Here is a 17,285-nt window from a genome sequence, read left to right on the forward strand (position 1 = left end):
ATAGGCGCAATCAAACCAGTATTCTCGCGGTTGTAGTGAAGATCTGCCAGGCGGTGAATTCCACGGCCGCTATCTTGAGGAGGGTGTGTCCTTGTCACCGGAGACGTGCCGTTGTTGTTGTCACCAATGGCGGAGTGCAGCAACTGCATAGTGAAAAATTGCCTGGTTAGAAGCTTGTTCGTGCCGCTGCCTTTCCCACTGAAGTAAACACGGTACGGATAGGGCCTGCTGAACGTCTTGAAAAATGTCATGTGATGTCCCCGTCGATGGATAATATGCGCAATCAAACCAGTATTCTTGGCGGTTGTAATGAAGGTCTGCCATGTGGTGAATTCCATGGCCGCTATCTTGAGGAGGGTGTGTCCTTGTTACGGGAAACCTGCCGTTGTTGTTGTCTACAATGGCGGAGAGCAGCAACTGCAGAGTGAAAAATTGCCTGGTCAGGAGCATGTTCGTCCCGTTGCCGCTGCCTTTCCCACTCAAGTAGAAAAGGTACGGATGGGGCTTTTATGGTGAACGTCTTGAAAAATGTCATGTGATGTCCCTGTCGATGGATAATATGCGCAATCAAACCAGTATTCTTGCCGGTTGTAATGAAGATCTGCCAGGCGGTGAAATCCATGGCCGCCATCTTGAGGAGGGTGTGTCCTTGTCACCGGAAACGTGCCGTTGTTTTTGTCACAAATGGCGGAGAGCAGCAACTGCAGAGTGAAAAATTGCCTGGTCAGAAGCATGTTCGTCCCGTTGCCGCTGCCTTTCCCACTCAAGTAGAAAAGGTACGGATGGGGCCTTTTATGTTGAACGTCTTGAAGAATGTCATGTGATGTCCCCGTCGATGGATAATATGCGCAATCAAACCAGTGTTCTTGCCGGTTGTAATGAAGATATGCCAGGCGGTGAATTCCTTGGCCACTATCTTGAGAAGGGTGTGTCCTTGTCACCAGAAACGTGCCGTTGTTGTTGTCATCAATGGCGGAGAGCAGCAACTGCAGAGTGAAAAATTGCCTGGGTTGAAGCATGTTCGTGCCGTTGCCGCTGCCTTCCCACTGAAGTAAAAAAGGTACGGATGGGGCCTTTTATGCTGAACGTCTTGAAAAATGTCATGTGATGTCCTCGTCGATGGATAATATGCGCAATCAAACCAGTGTTCTTGCGGGTTGTAATGAAGATCTGCCAGGCGGTGAATTCCACGGCCGCTATATTGAGGAGGGTGTGTCCTTGTCACCGGAAACGTGCCGTTGTTGTTGTCATCAATGGCGGAGAGCAGCAACTGCAGAGTGAAAAATTGCCTGGTTTGAAGCATGTTCGTGCCGTCCGCTGCCTTCCCACTGAAGTAAAAGAGGTACGGATGGGGCCTTTTATGCTGAACGTCTTGAAGAATGTCATGTGATGTCCCCGTCGATGGATAATATGCGCAATCAAACCAGTATTCTTGCCGGTTGTAATGAAGATCTGCCAGGCGGTGAATTCCATGGCCGCTATATTGAGGAGGGTGTGTCCTTGTCACCGGAAACTTGCCGTTGTTGTTGTCACCAATGGCGGAAAGCAGCAACTGCAGAGTGAAAAATTGCCCGGTTAGAAGCTTGTTCGTGCCGTTGCCGCTGCCTTTCACACTGAAGTAAAGACGGTACGGATGGGGCCTTTTATGCTGAACGTCTTGAATTATGTCATGTGATGTCCCCGTCGATGGATAATATGCGCAATCAAACCAGTATTCTTGCCGGTTGTAATGAAGATCTGCCAGGTGGTGAATTCCATGGCCGCCATCTTGAGGAGAGTGTGTCCTTGTCACCGGAAACGTGCCGTTGTTTTTGTCACAAATGGCGGAGAGCAGCAACTGCAGAGTGAAAAATTGCCTGGTCAGAAGCATGTTCGTCCCGTTGCCGCTGCCTTTCCCACTCAAGTAGAAAAGGTACGGATGGGGCTTTTATGGTGAACGTCTTGAAGAATGTCATGTGATGTCCCTGTCGATGGATAATATGCGCAATCAAACCAGTATTCTTGCCTGTTGTAATTAAGATCTTCCAGGCGGTGAATTCCATGGCCGCTATCTTGAGGAGGGTGTGTCCTTGTCACCTGAAACGTGTCGTTGTTGTTATCACCAATGGCGAGAGCAGCAACTGCAAAGTGAAAAATTGCCTGGTTAGAAGCATGTTCGTGCCGTTGCCGCTGCCTTTTCCACTGAAGTAAAGACGGTACGGATGGGGCCTTTTATGCTGAACGTCTTGAAGAATGTCACGTGATGTCCCCGTCGATGGATAATATGCGCAATCAAACCAGTATTCTTGCCGGTTGTAATGAAGATCTGCCAGGTGGTGAATTCCATGGCCGCTATCTTGAGGAGGGTGTGTCCTTATCACCGGAAACGTGCGGTTGTTGTTGTCACCAATGGCGGAGAGCAGCAACTGCAGAGTGAAAAATTGCCCGGTTAGAAGCATGTTCGTGCCGTTGCCGCTGCCTTTTCCACTGAAGTAAAGACGGTACGGATGGGGCCTTTTATGCTGAACGTCTTGAAGAATGTCACGTGATGTCCCCGTCGATGGATAATATGCGCAATCAAACCAGTATTCTTGCCGGTTCTAATGAAGATCTGCCAGGTGGTGAATACCATGGCCGCTATCTTGAGGAGGGTGTGTCCTTGTCACCGGAAACGTGCCGTTGTTGTTGTCACCAATGGCGGAGAGCAGCAACTGCAGAGTTAAAAATTGCCTGGTTTGAAGCATGTTCGTGCCGTTGCCGCTGCCTTTCCCACTGAAGTAAAAAAGGTACGGATGGGGCCTTTTATGCTGAACGTCTTGAAGAATGTCATGTGATGTCCCCGTCGATGGATAATATGCCCAATCAAACCAGTATTCTTGCCGGTTGTAATGAAGATCTGCCAGGCGGTGAATTCCATGGCCGCTATCTTGAGGACGGTGTGTCCTTGTCACCGGAAACGTGCCGTTGTTGTTGTCGCCGATGGCGGAGAACAGCAACTGCAGAGTGAAAAATTGCCTGGTTAGAAGCATGTTCGTGTCGTTGCCGCTGCCTTTCCCACTGATGTAAAGACGGTAGTAATGGGGCCTTTTATGCTGAACGTCTTGAAGAATGTCATGTGATGTCCTCGTCGATGGATAATATGCGCAATCAAACCAGTATTCTTGCCTGTTGTAATTAAAATCTTCCAGGCGGTGAATTCCATGGCCGCTATCTTGAGGAGGCTGTGTCCTTGTCACCGGAAACGTGTCGTTGTTGTTGTCATCAATGGCGGAGAGCAGCAACTACAGAGTGAAAAATTGCCTGGGTTGAAGCATGTTCTTGCCGTTGCCGCTGCATTCCCACTGAAGTAAAAAAGGTACGGATGGGGCCTTTTATGCTGAACGTCTTGAACAATGTCATGTGATGTACCCGTCGATGGATAATATGCGCAATCAAACCAGTATTCTTGCCGGTTGTAATGAAGATCTGCCAAGCGGTGAATTCCATGGCCGCCATCTTGAGGAGGGTGTGTCCTTGTCACCGGAAACGTGCCGTTGTTTTTGTCACAAATGGCGGAGAGCAGCAGCTGCAGAGTGAAAAATTGCCTGGTTAGAAGCATGTTCGTCCCGTTGCCGCTGCCTTTCCCACTTAAGTAGAAAAGGTACGGATGGGGCCTTTTATGCTGAACGTCTTGAAGAATGTCATGTGATGTCCCCGTCGATGGATAATATGCGCAATCAAACCAGTATTCTTGCCGGTTGTAATGAAGAACTGCCAGTTGGTGAATTCCATGGCCGCTATCTTGAGGAGGGTGTGTGCTTGTCACCGGAAATGTGCCGTTGTTGTTGTCAACAATGGCGGAGAGCAGCAACTGCAGAGTGAAAAATTGCCTGCTTAGAAGCATGTTCGTGCCTCTGTCGCTGCCTTCCCCACTGAAGTAAAAACGGTACGGATGGGGCCTGCTGAACGTCTTGAAGAATGTCATGTGATGTCCCCGTCGATGGATAATATGGGCAATCAAACCGGTATTCTTGCCGGTTGTAATGAAGATCTGCCAGGCGGTGAATTCCACAGCCGCTATCTTGAGGAGGGTGTGTCCTTGTCAACGGAAACGTGCCGTTGTTGTTGTCAACAATGGCGGAGAGCAGAAACTGCAGAGTGAAAAATTGCTTGGATAGAAGCATATTCGTGTCCTTGCCGCTGCTTTTCCCACTGAAGTAAAAAAGGTACGAATGGGGCTTTTTATGCTAAACGTCTTGAAGAATGTCATGTGATGTCCCCGTCGATGGATAATATGCGCAATCAAACCAGTATTCTTCTCGGTTGTAATGAAGATCTGCCAGGCGGTGAATTTCATGGCCGCTATCATGAGGAGGGTGTGTCCTTGTCACCGGAAACGTGCCGTTGTTGTTGTCATCAATGGCGGAGAGCAGCAACTGCAGAGTGAAAAATTGCCTTTTTTGAAGCATGTTCCTGCCGTTGCCGCTGCCTTTCCCACTGAAGTAAAGACGGTATGGATGGGGCCTTTTATCCTGAATGTCTTGAAGAATGTCATGTGATGTCCCCGTCGATGGATAATATGCGCAATCAAACCAGTATTCTTGCCGGTTGTAATGAAGATCTGCCAGGCGGTGAATTCCATGGCCGCCATCTTGAGGAGGGTGTGTCCTTGTCGCCGAACACATTCCGTTGTTTTTGTCACAAATGGCGGAGAGCAGCAACTGCAGAGTGAAAAATTGCCTGGTCTGAAGCATGTTCGTCCCGTTGCCGCTGCCTTTCCCACTCAAGTAGAAAAGGTACGGATGGGACCTTTTATGCTGGACGTCTTGAAGAATGTCATGTGATATCCCTATCGATGGATAATGTGCGCAATCAAACCAGTATTCTTGCCGGTTGTAATGAAGATCTGCCAGGCGGTGAATTCCTTGGCCGCTATCTTGAGAAGGGTGTGTCCTTGTCACCGGAAACGTGTCGTTGTTGTTGTCACCAATGGCGGAGAGCAGCAACTGCAATGTGAAAAATTGCCTGGTTAGAAGCATGTTCGTGCCGTTGCCGCTGCATTCCCACTGAAGTAAAGACGGTACGGATGGGGTCTTTTATTCTGAACGTCGTGAAGAATGTCATGTGATGTCCCCGTCGATGGACAATATGCGCAATCAAATCAGTATTCTTGCCGGTTGTAATGAAGATCTGCCAGGCGGTGAATTCTATGGCCGCTATATTGAAGAGGGTGTGTCCTTGTCACCGGAAACGTGCCGTTGTTGTTGTCATCAATGGCGGAGAGCAGCAACTGCAGAGTGAAAAATTGCCTTTTTTGAAGCATGTTCGTGCCGTTGCCGCTGCCTTCCCACTAAAGTAAAAATGTACCGATTGGGCCTTTTATGCTGAACGTCTTGAAGAATGTCATGTGATGTCCCCGTCGATGGATAATATGCGCAATCAAACCAGTATTCTTGCCGGTTGTAATGGAGATCTGCCAGGCGGTGAATTCCATGGCCGCCATCTTGAGGAGGGTGTGTCCTTGTCACCGGAAACGTGCCGTTTTTCGCCACAAATGGCGGAGAGCAGCAACTGCAGAGTGAAAAATTGCCTGGTTAGAAGCATGTTCGTGCCGTTGCCGCTGCCTTTCCCACTCAAGTAGAAAAGGTACGGATAGGGCCTTTTATGCTGAACGTCTTGAAGAATGTCATGTGATGTCCCCGTCGATGGATAATATGCGCAATCAAACCAGTATTCTTGCCGGGTGTAATGAAGATCTGCCAGGCGGTGAATTCTATGGCCGCTATCTTGAGGAGGGTGTGTCCTTGTCACCGGAAACGTGCCGTTGTTGTTGTCATCAATGGCGGAGAGCAGCAACTGCAGAGTGAAAAATTGCCTAGGTTGAAGCATGTTCGTGCCGTTGCCGCTGCCTTCCTACTGAAGTAAAAAAGGTACGGATGGGGCCTTTTATGCTGAACGTCTTGAAGAATGTCATGTGATGTCCCCGTCGATGGATAATATGCGCAATCAAGCCAGTATTCTTGCCGGTTGTAATGAAGATCTGCCAGGCGGTGAATTCCATGGCCGCTATCTTGAGGAGGGTGTGTCCTTGTCACCGGAAACGTGCCGTTGTTGTTGCCACCAATGGCGGAGAGCAGCAACTGCAGAGTGAAAAATTGTCCGGTTAGAAGCATGTTCGTGCCGTTGCCGCTGCCTTCCCACTGAAGTAAAGATGGTACGGATGGGGCCTTTTATGCTGAACGTCTTGAAGAATGTCGTGTGATGTCCCCGTCGATGGATAATATGCGCAATCAAACCAGTATCCTTGCCGTTTGTAATGAAGATCTGCCAGGTGGTGAATTCCATGGCCGCCATCTTGAGGAGGGTGTGTCCTTGTCACCGGAAACGTGCCGTTGTTGTTGTCACCAAAGGCGGAGAGCTGCAACTGCAGAGTGAAAAATTGCCCGGTTAGAAGCATGTTCGTGCCGTTGCCGCTGCCTTTCCCACTGATGTAGAGACGGTACGGATGGGGCCTTTTATGCTGAACGTATTGAAGAATGTCATGTGATGTCCCCGTCGATGCATAATATGCGCAATCAAACCAGTGTTCTTGCCGGTTGTAATGAAGATCTGCCAGGCGGTGAATTCCATGGCCGCTATCTTGAGGAGGGTGTGTCCTTGTCACCGGAAACGTGTCGTTGTTGTTATCACCAATGGCGGAGAGCAGCAACTGCAAAGTGAAAAATTGCCTGGTTAGAAGCATGTTCGTGCCGTTGCCGCTGCCTTTCCCACTGAAGTAAAGACGGTACGGATGGGGTCTTTTACTCTGAACGTCGTGAAGAATGTCATGTGTGTCCCCGTCGATGGATAATATGCGCAATCAAACCTGTATTCTTGCCGGTTGTAATGAAGATCTGCCAGGTAGTGAATTCCATGGCCGCTATCTTGAGGAGGGTGTGTCCTTGTCACCGGAAACGTGCCGTTGTTGTTGTCACCAAAGGCGGAGAGCTGCAACTGCAGAGTGAAAAATTGCCCGGTTAGAAGCATGTTCGTGCCGTTGCCGCTGCCTTTCCCACTGATGTAGAGACGGTACGGATGGGGCCTTTTATGCTGAACGTATTGAAGAATGTCATGTGATGTCCCCGTCGATGCATAATATGCGCAATCAAACCAGTGTTCTTGCCGGTTGTAATGAAGATCTGCCAGGCGGTGAATTCCATGGCCGCCATCTTGAGGAGGGTGTGTCCTTGTCACCTGAAACGTGCCGTTTTTTGTCACAATTGGCGGAGAGCAGCAACTGCAGAGTGAAAAATTGCCTGGTTAGAAGCATGTTCGTGCCGTTGCCGCTGCCTTTCCCACTCAAGTAGAAAAGGTACGGATGGGGCCTCTTATGCTGAATGTCTTGAAGAATGTCATGTGATGTCCCCGTCGATGGATAATATGCGCAATCAAACCAGTATTCTTGGCGGTTGTAATGAAAGTCTGCCATGTGGTGAATTCCATGGCCGCCATCTTGAGGAGGGTGTGTCCTTGTCACCTGAAACGTGCCGTTGTTGTTGTCACCAATGGCGGAGAGCAGCAACTGCAGAGTGAAAAATTGCCCGGTTAGAAGCATGTTCGTGCCGTTGCCGCTGCCTTTCCCACTGAAGTAAAGACGGTACGGATGGGGCCTTTAATGCTGAACGTCTTGAAGAATGTCATGTGATGCTCCCGTCGATGGATAATATGCGCAATCAAACCAGTATTCTTGGCGGTTGTAATAAAGGTCTGCCAGGTGGTGAATTCCATGGCCGCTATCTTGAGGAGGGTGTGACCTTGTCACCGGAAACCGTCCGTTGTTGTTGTCAACAATGGCGGAGAGCAGCAACTACAGAGTGAAAAATTGCCTGGTCAGAAGCATGTTCGTCCCGTGGCCGCTTCCTTTCCCACTCAAGTAGAAAAGGTACGGATGGGGCTTTTATGCTGAACGTCTTGAAGAAGGTCATGTGATGTCCACGTCGATGGATAATATGCGCAATCAAACCAGTATTCTTGCCGGCTGTAATGAAGATCTGCCAGGCGGTGAATTCCATGGCCGCCATCTTGAGGAGGCTGTGTCCTTGTCACCGGAAACGTGCCGTTGTTGTTGTCACCAATGGCGGAGAGCAGCAACTGCAGAGTGAAAAATTGCCTGGTTAGAAGCATGTTGGTGTCGTTGCCGCTGCCTTTCCCACTGATGTAAAGACGGTAGTAATGGGGCCTTTTATGCTGAACGTCTTGAAGAATGTCATGTGATGTCCTCGTCGATGGATAATATGCGCTATCAAACCAGTATTCTTGCCTGTTGTAATTAAGATCTTCCATACGGTGAATTCCATGGCCGCAATCTTGAGGAGGGTGTGTCCTTGTCACCGGAAACGTGTCGTTGTTGTTATCACCAATGGCGGAGAGCAGCAACTGCAAAGTGAAAAATTGCCTGGTTAGAAGCATGTTCGTGCCGTTGCCGCTGCCTTTCCCACTGAAGTAAAGACGGTAAAGATGGGGTCTTTTACTCTGAACGTCGTGAAGAATGTCGTGTGATGTCCCCGTCGATGGATAATATGCGCAATCAAACCAGTATTCTTGCCGGTTGTAATGAAGATCTGCCAGGCGGTGAATTCCATGGCCGCTATATTGAGGAGGGTGTGTCCTTGTCACCGGAAACGTGCCGTTGTTGTTGTCATCAATGGCGGAGAGCAGCAACTTCAGAGTGAAAAATTGCCTGGTTTGAAGCATGTTCGTGCCGTCCGCTGCCTTCCCACTGAAGTAAAAAAGGTACGGATGGGGCCTTTTATGCTGAACGTCTTGAAGAATGTCATGTGATGTCCCCGTCGATGGATAATATGCGCAATCAAGCCAGTATTCTTGCCGGTTGTAATGAAGATCTGCCAGGCGGTGAATTCCATGGCCGCTATCTTGAGGAGGGTGTGTCCTTGTCACCGGAAACGTGCCGTTGTTGTTGCCACCAATGGCGGAGAGCAGCAACTGCAGAGTGAAAAATTGTCCGGTTAGAAGCATGTTCGTGCCGTTGCCGCTGCCTTCCCACTGAAGTAAAGATGGTACGGATGGGGCCTTTTATGCTGAACGTCTTGAAGAATGTCGTGTGATGTCCCCGTCGATGGATAATATGCGCAATCAAACCAGTATCCTTGCCGTTTGTAATGAAGATCTGCCAGGTGGTGAATTCCATGGCCGCCATCTTGAGGAGGGTGTGTCCTTGTCACCGAAAACGTGCCGTTGTTGTTGTCACCAAAGGCGGAGAGCTGCAACTGCAGAGTGAAAAATTGCCCGGTTAGAAGCATGTTCGTGCCGTTGCCGCTGCCTTTCCCACTGATGTAGAGACGGTACGGATGGGGCCTTTTATGCTGAACGTATTGAAGAATGTCATGTGATGTCCCCGTCGATGCATAATATGCGCAATCAAACCAGTGTTCTTGCCGGTTGTAATGAAGATCTGCCAGGCGGTGAATTCCATGGCCGCTATCTTGAGGAGGGTGTGTCCTTGTCACCGGAAACGTGTCGTTGTTGTTATCACCAATGGCGGAGAGCAGCAACAGCAAAGTGAAAAATTGCCTGGTTAGAAGCATGATCGTGCCGTTGCCGCTGCCTTTCCCACTGAAGTAAAGACGGTACGGATGGGGTCTTTTACTCTGAACGTCGTGAAGAATGTCATGTGTGTCCCCGTCGATGGATAATATGCGCAATCAAACCTGTATTCTTGCCGGTTGTAATGAAGATCTGCCAGGTAGTGAATTCCATAGCCGCTATCTTGAGGAGGGTGTGTCCTTGTCACCGGAAACGTGCCGTTGTTGTTGTCACCAAAGGCGGAGAGCTGCAACTGCAGAGTGAAAAATTGCCCGGTTAGAAGCATGTTCGTGCCGTTGCCGCTGCCTTTCCCACTGATGTAGAGACGGTACGGATGGGGCCTTTTATGCTGAACGTATTGAAGAATGTCATGTGATGTCCCCGTCGATGCATAATATGCGCAATCAAACCAGTGTTCTTGCCGGTTGTAATGAAGATCTGCCAGGCGGTGAATTCCATGGCCGCCATCTTGAGGAGGGTGTGTCCTTGTCACCTGAAACGTGCCGTTTTTTGTCACAATTGGCGGAGAGCAGCAACTGCAGAGTGAAAAATTGCCTGGTTAGAAGCATGTTCGTGCCGTTGCCGCTGCCTTTCCCACTCAAGTAGAAAAGGTACGGATGGGGCCTTTTATGCTGAATGTCTTGAAGAATGTCATGTGATGTCCCCGTCGATGGATAATATGCGCAATCAAACCAGTATTCTTGCCGGTTGTAATGAAGATCTGCCAGGCGGTGAATTCTATGGCCGCCATCTTGAGGAGGGTGTGTCCTTGTCGCCGAACACATGCCGTTGTTTTTGTCACAAATGGCGGAGAGCAGCAACTGCAGAGTGAAAAATTGCCTGGTCTGAAGCATGTTCGTCCCGTTGCCGCTGCCTTTCCCACTCAAGTAGAAAAGGTACGGATGGGACCTTTTATGCTGAACGTCTTGAAGAATGTCATGTGATGTCCCTATCGATGGATAATGTGCGCAATCAAACCAGTATTCTTGCCGGTTGTAATGAAGATCTGCCAGGCGGTGAATTCCTTGGCCGCTATCTTGAGAAGGGTGTGTCCTTGTCACCGGAAACGTGTCGTTGTTGTTGTCACCAATTTCGGAGAGCAGCAACTGCAATGTGAAAAATTGCCTGGTTAGAAGCATGTTCGTGCCGTTGCCGCTGCATTCCCACTGAAGTAAAGACGGTACGGATGGGGTCTTTTATTCTGAACGTCGTGAAGAATGTCATGTGATGTCCCTGTCGATGGACAATATGCGCAATCAAATCAGTATTCTTGCCGGTTGTAATGAAGATCTGCCAGGCGGTGAATTCCATGGCCGCTATATTGAAGAGGGTGTGTCCTTGTCACCGGAAACGTGCCGTTGTTGTTGTCATCAATGGCGGAGAGCAGCAACTGCAGAGTGAAAAATTGCCTTTTTTCAAGCATGTTCGTGCCGTTGCCGCTGCCTTCCCACTAAAGTAAAAAAGGTACCGATTGGGCCTTTTATGCTGAACGACTTGAAGAATGTCATGTGATGTCCCCGTCGATGAATAATATGCGCAATCAAACCAGTATTCTTGCCGGTTGTAATGGAGATCTGCCAGGCGGTGAATTCCATGGCCGCCATCTTGAGGAGGGTGTGTCCTTGTCACCGGAAACGTGCCGTTTTTCGCCACAAATGGCGGAGAGCAGCAACTGCAGAGTGAAAAATTGCCTGGTTAGAAGCATGTTCGTGCCGTTGCCGCTGCCTTTCCCACTCAAGTAGAAAAGGTACGGATAGGGCCTTTTATGCTGAACGTCTTGAAGAATGTCATGTGATGGTCCCGTCGATGGATAATAGGCGCAATCAAACCAGTATTCTTTGCCGGGTGTAATGAAGATCTGCCAGGCGGTGAATTCCATGGCCGCTATCTTGAGGAGGGTGTGTCCTTGTCACCGGAAACGTGCCGTTGTTGTTGTCATCAATGGCGGAGAGCAGCAACTGCAGAGTGAAAAATTGCCTAGGTTGAAGCATGTTCGTGCCGTTGCCGCTGCCTTCCCACTGAAGTAAAAGAGGTACGGATGGGGCCTTTTATGCTGAACGTCTTGAAGATTGTCGTGTGATGTCCCCGTTGATGGATAATATGCGCAATCAAACCAGTATCCTTGCCGGTTGTAATGAAGATCTGCCAGGTGGTGAATTCCATGCCCGCCATCTTGAGGAGGGTGTGTCCTTGTCACCGGAAACGTGCCGTTGTTTTTGTCACAAATGGCGGATAGCAGCAGCTGAGGAGTGAAAAATTGCCTGGTTAGAAGCATGTTCGTCCCGTTGCCGCTGCCTTTCCCACTGAAGTAGAAAAGATACGGATGGGGCCTTTTATGCTGAACGTCTTGAAGAATGTCATGTGATGTCCCCGTCGATGGATAATATGCGCAATCAAACCAGTATTCTTGCCGGTTGTAATGAAGATCTGCCAGGCAGTGAATTCCATGGCCGCTATCTTGAGGAGGGTGTGTCCTTGTCACCGGAAACGTGCCGTTGTTGTTGTCGCCAATGGCGGAGAACAGCAACTGCAGAGTGAAAAATTGCCTGGTTAGAAGCATGTTTGTGCCGTTGCCGCTGCCTTTCCCACTGATGTAAAGACGGTAGTAATGGGGCCTTTTATGCTGAACGTCTTGAAGCATGTCATGTGATGTCCTCGTCGATGGATAATATGCGCAATCAAACCAGTATTCTTGCCTGTTGTAATGAAGATCTGCCAGGCGGTGAATTCCACGGCCGCTATCTTGAGGAGGGTGTGTCCTTGTCACCGGAGACGTGCCGTTGTTGTTGTCACCAATGGCGGAGTGCAGCAACTGCAGAGTGAAAAATTGCCTGGTTAGAAGCATGTTCGTGCCGCTGCCTTTCCCACTGAAGTAAAAACGGTACGGATAGGGCCTGCTGAACGTCTTGAAAAATGTCATGTGATGTCCCCGTCGATGGATAATATGCGCAATCAAACCAGTATTCTTGGCGGTTGTAATGAAAGTCTGCCATGTGGTGAATTCCATGGCCGCCATCTTGAGGAGGGTGTGTCCTTGTCACCTGAAACGTGCCGTTGTTGTTGTCACCAATGGCGGAGAGCAGCAACTGCAGAGTGAAAAATTGCCCGGTTAGAAGCATGTTCGTGCCGTTGCCGCTGCCTTTCCCACTGAAGTAAAGACGGTACGGATGGGGCCTTTAATGCTGAACGTCTTGAAGAATGTCATGTGATGCTCCCGTCGATGGATAATATGCGCAATCAAACCAGTATTCTTGGCGGTTGTAATAAAGGTCTGCCAGGTGGTGAATTCCATGGCCGCTATCTTGAGGAGGGTGTGACCTTGTCACCGGAAACCGTCCGTTGTTGTTGTCAACAATGGCGGAGAGCAGCAACTACAGAGTGAAAAATTGCCTGGTCAGAAGCATGTTCGTCCCGTGGCCGCTTCCTTTCCCACTCAAGTAGAAAAGGTACGGATGGGGCTTTTATGCTGAACGTCTTGAAGAAGGTCATGTGATGTCCACGTCGATGGATAATATGCGCAATCAAACCAGTATTCTTGCCGGCTGTAATGAAGATCTGCCAGGCGGTGAATTCCATGGCCGCCATCTTGAGGAGGCTGTGTCCTTGTCACCGGAAACGTGCCGTTGTTGTTGTCACCAATGGCGGAGAGCAGCAACTGCAGAGTGAAAAATTGCCTGGTTAGAAGCATGTTGGTGTCGTTGCCGCTGCCTTTCCCACTGATGTAAAGACGGTAGTAATGGGGCCTTTTATGCTGAACGTCTTGAAGAATGTCATGTGATGTCCTCGTCGATGGATAATATGCGCTATCAAACCAGTATTCTTGCCTGTTGTAATTAAGATCTTCGATACGGTGAATTCCATGGCCGCAATCTTGAGGAGGGTGTGTCCTTGTCACCGGAAACGTGTCGTTGTTGTTATCACCAATGGCGGAGAGCAGCAACTGCAAAGTGAAAAATTGCCTGGTTAGAAGCATGTTCGTGCCGTTGCCGCTGCCTTTCCCACTGAAGTAAAGACGGTAAAGATGGGGTCTTTTACTCTGAACGTCGTGAAGAATGTCGTGTGATGTCCCCGTCGATGGATAATATGCGCAATCAAACCAGTATTCTTGCCGGTTGTAATGAAGATCTGCCAGGCGGTGAATTCCATGGCCGCTATATTGAGGAGGGTGTGTCCTTGTCACCGGAAACGTGCCGTTGTTGTTGTCATCAATGGCGGAGAGCAGCAACTTCAGAGTGAAAAATTGCCTGGTTTGAAGCATGTTCGTGCCGTCCGCTGCCTTCCCACTGAAGTAAAAAAGGTACGGATGGGGCCTTTTATGCTGAACGTCTTGAAGAATGTCATGTGATGTCTCCGTCGATGGATAATATGCGCAATCAAACCAGTATTCTTGGCGGTTGTAATGAAAGTCTGCCATGTGGTGAATTCCATGGCCGCCATCTTGAGGAGGGTGTGTCCTTGTCACCTGAAACGTGCCGTTGTTGTTGTCACCAATGGCGGAGAGCAGCAACTGCAGAGTGAAAAATTGCCCGGTTAGAAGCATGTTCGTGCCGTTGCCGCTGCCTTTCCCACTGAAGTAAAGACGGTACGGATGGGGCCTTTAATGCTGAACGTCTTGAAGAATGTCATGTGATGTCCCCGTCGATGGATAATATGCGCAATCAAACCAGTATTCTTGGCGGTTGTAATGAAGATCTGCCAGGCGGTGAATTCCATGGCCCCCATCTTGAGGAGGGTGTGTCCTTGTCACCGGAAACGTGCCGTTGTTTTTGTCACAAATGGCGGAGAGCAGCAACTGCAGAGTGAAAAATTGCCTGGTCAGAAGCATGTTCGTCCCGTTGCCGCTGCCTTTCCCACTCAAGTAGAAAAGGTACGGATGGGGCCTTTTATGTTGAACGTCTTGAAGAATGTCATGTGATGTCCCCGTCGATGGATAATATGCGCAATCAAACCAGTGTTCTTGCCGGTTGTAATGAAGATCTGCCAGGCGGTGAATTCCATGGCCGCTATATTGAGGAGGGTGTGTCCTTGTCACCGGAAACGTGCCGTTGTTGTTGTCATCAATGGCGGAGAGCAGCAACTGCAGAGTGAAAAATTGCCTGGGTTGAAGCATGTTCGTGCCGTTGCCGCTGCATTCCCACTGAAGTAAAAAAGGTACGGATGGGGCCTTTTATGCTGAACGTCTTGAAAAATGTCATGTGATGTCCTCGTCGATGGATATTATGCGCAATCAAACCAGTATTCTTGCCGGTTGTAATGAAGATCTGCCAGGCGGTGAATTCCATGGCCGCCATCTTGAGGAGGGTGTGTCCTTGTCACCGGAAACGTGCCGTTGTTGTTGTCACCAATGGCGGACAACAGCAACTGCAGAGTGAAAAATTTCCTGGTTAGAAGCATGCTCGTGCGGTTGCCGCTGCCTTTCCCACTGAAGTAAAGACGGTAGTAATGGGGCCTTTTATGCTGAACGTCGTGAAGAATGTCATGTGATGTCCTCGTCGATGGATAATATGCGCAATCAAACCAGTATTCTTGCCTGTTGTAATTAAAATCTTCCAGGCGGTGAATTCCATGGCCGCTATCTTGAGGAGGCTGTGTCCTTGTCACCGGAAACGTGTCGTTGTTGTTGTCATCAATGGCGGAGAGCAGCAACTACAGAGTGAAAAATTGCCTGGGTTGAAGCATGTTCGTGCCGTTGCCGCTGCATTCCCACTGAAGTAAAAAAGGTACGGATGGGGCCTTTTATGCTGAACGTCTTGAACAATGTCATGTGATGTACCCGTCGATGGATAATATGCGCAATCAAACCAGTATTCTTGCCGGTTGTAATGAAGATCTGCCAAGCGGTGAATTCCATGGCCGCCATCTTGAGGAGGGTGTGTCCTTGTCACCGGAAACGTGCCGTTGTTTTTGTCACAAATGGCGGAGAGCAGCAGCTGCAGAGTGAAAAATTGCCTGGTTAGAAGCATGTTCGTCCCGTTGCCGCTGCCTTTCCCACTTAAGTAGAAAAGGTACGGATGGGGCCTTTTATGCTGAACGTCTTGAAGAATGTCATGTGATGTCCCCGTCGATGGATAATATGCGCAATCAAACCAGTATTCTTGCCGGTTGTAATGAAGAACTGCCAGTTGGTGAATTCCATGGCCACTATCTTGAGGAGGGTGTGTGCTTGTCACCGGAAACGTGCCGTTGTTGTTGTCAGCAATGGCGGAGAGCAGCAACTGCAGAGTGAAAAATTGCCTGCTTAGAAGCATGTTCGGGCCTCTGTCGCTGCCTTCCCCACTGAAGTAAAAACGGTACGGATGGGGCCTGCTGAACGTCTTGAAGAATGTCATGTGATGTCCCCGTCGATGGATAATATGGGCAATCAAACCAGTATTCTTGCCGGTTGTAATGAAGATCTGCCAGGCGGTGAATTCCACAGCCGCTATCTTGAGGAGGGTGTGTCCTTGTCAACGGAAACGTGCCGTTGTTGTTGTCAACAATGGCGGAGAGCAGAAACTGCAGAGTGAAAAATTGCCTGGATAGAAGCATATTCGTGTCCTTGCCGCTGCTTTTCCCACTGAAGTAAAAAAGGTACGAATGGGGCTTTTTATGCTAAACGTCTTGAAGAATGTCATGTGATGTCCCCGTCGATGGATAATATGCGCAATCAAAGCAGTATTCTTCTCGGTTGTAATGAAGATCTGCCAGGCGGTGAATTTCATGGCCGCTATCATGAGGAGGGTGTGTCCTTGTCACCGGAAACGTGCCGTTGTTGTTGTCATCAATGGCGGAGAGCAGCAACTGCAGAGTGAAAAATTGCCTTTTTTGAAGCATGTTCCTGCCGTTGCCGCTGCCTTTCCCACTGAAGTAAAGACGGTATGGATGGGGCCTTTTATGCTGAATGTCTTGAAGAATGTCATGTGATGTCCCCGTCGATGGATAATATGCGCAATCAAACCAGTATTCTTGCCGGTTGTAGTGAAGATCTGCCAGGCGGTGAATTCCATGGCCGCCATCTTGAGGAGGGTGTGTCCTTGTCGCCGAACACATTCCGTTGTTTTTGTCACAAATGGCGGAGAGCAGCAACTGCAGAGTGAAAAATTGCCTGGTCTGAAGCATGTTCGTCCCGTTGCCGCTGCCTTTCCCACTCAAGTAGAAAAGGTACGGATGGGACCTTTTATGCTGGACGTCTTGAAGAATGTCATGTGATGTCCCTATCGATGGATAATGTGCGCAATCAAACCAGTATTCTTGCCGGTTGTAATGAAGATCTGCCAGGCGGTGAATTCCTTGGCCGCTATCTTGAGAAGGGTGTGTCCTTGTCACCGGAAACGTGTCGTTGTTGTTGTCACCAATGGCGGAGAGCAGCAACTGCAATGTGAAAAATTGCCTGGTTAGAAGCATGCTCGTGCGGTTGCCGCTGCCTTTCCCACTGAAGTAAAGACGGTACGGATGGGGCCTTTTATTCTGAACGTCGTGAAGAATGTCATGTGATGTCCCCGTCGATGGACAATATGCGCAATCAAATCAGTATTCTTGCCGGTTGTAATGAAGATCTGCCAGGCGGTGAATTCTATGGCCGCTATATTGAAGAGGGTGTGTCCTTGTCACCGGAAACGTGCCGTTGTTGTTGTCATCAATGGCGGAGAGCAGCAACTGCAGAGTGAAAAATTGCCTTTTTTGAAGCATGTTCGTGCCGTTGCCGCTGCCTTCCCACTAAAGTAAAAATGTACCGATTGGGCCTTTTATGCTGAACGTCTTGAAGA

Source organism: Amblyomma americanum, chromosome 4 (assembly GCF_052857255.1).
Source record: "Amblyomma americanum isolate KBUSLIRL-KWMA chromosome 4, ASM5285725v1, whole genome shotgun sequence".
Classification (NCBI taxonomy): domain Eukaryota; kingdom Metazoa; phylum Arthropoda; class Arachnida; order Ixodida; family Ixodidae; genus Amblyomma; species Amblyomma americanum.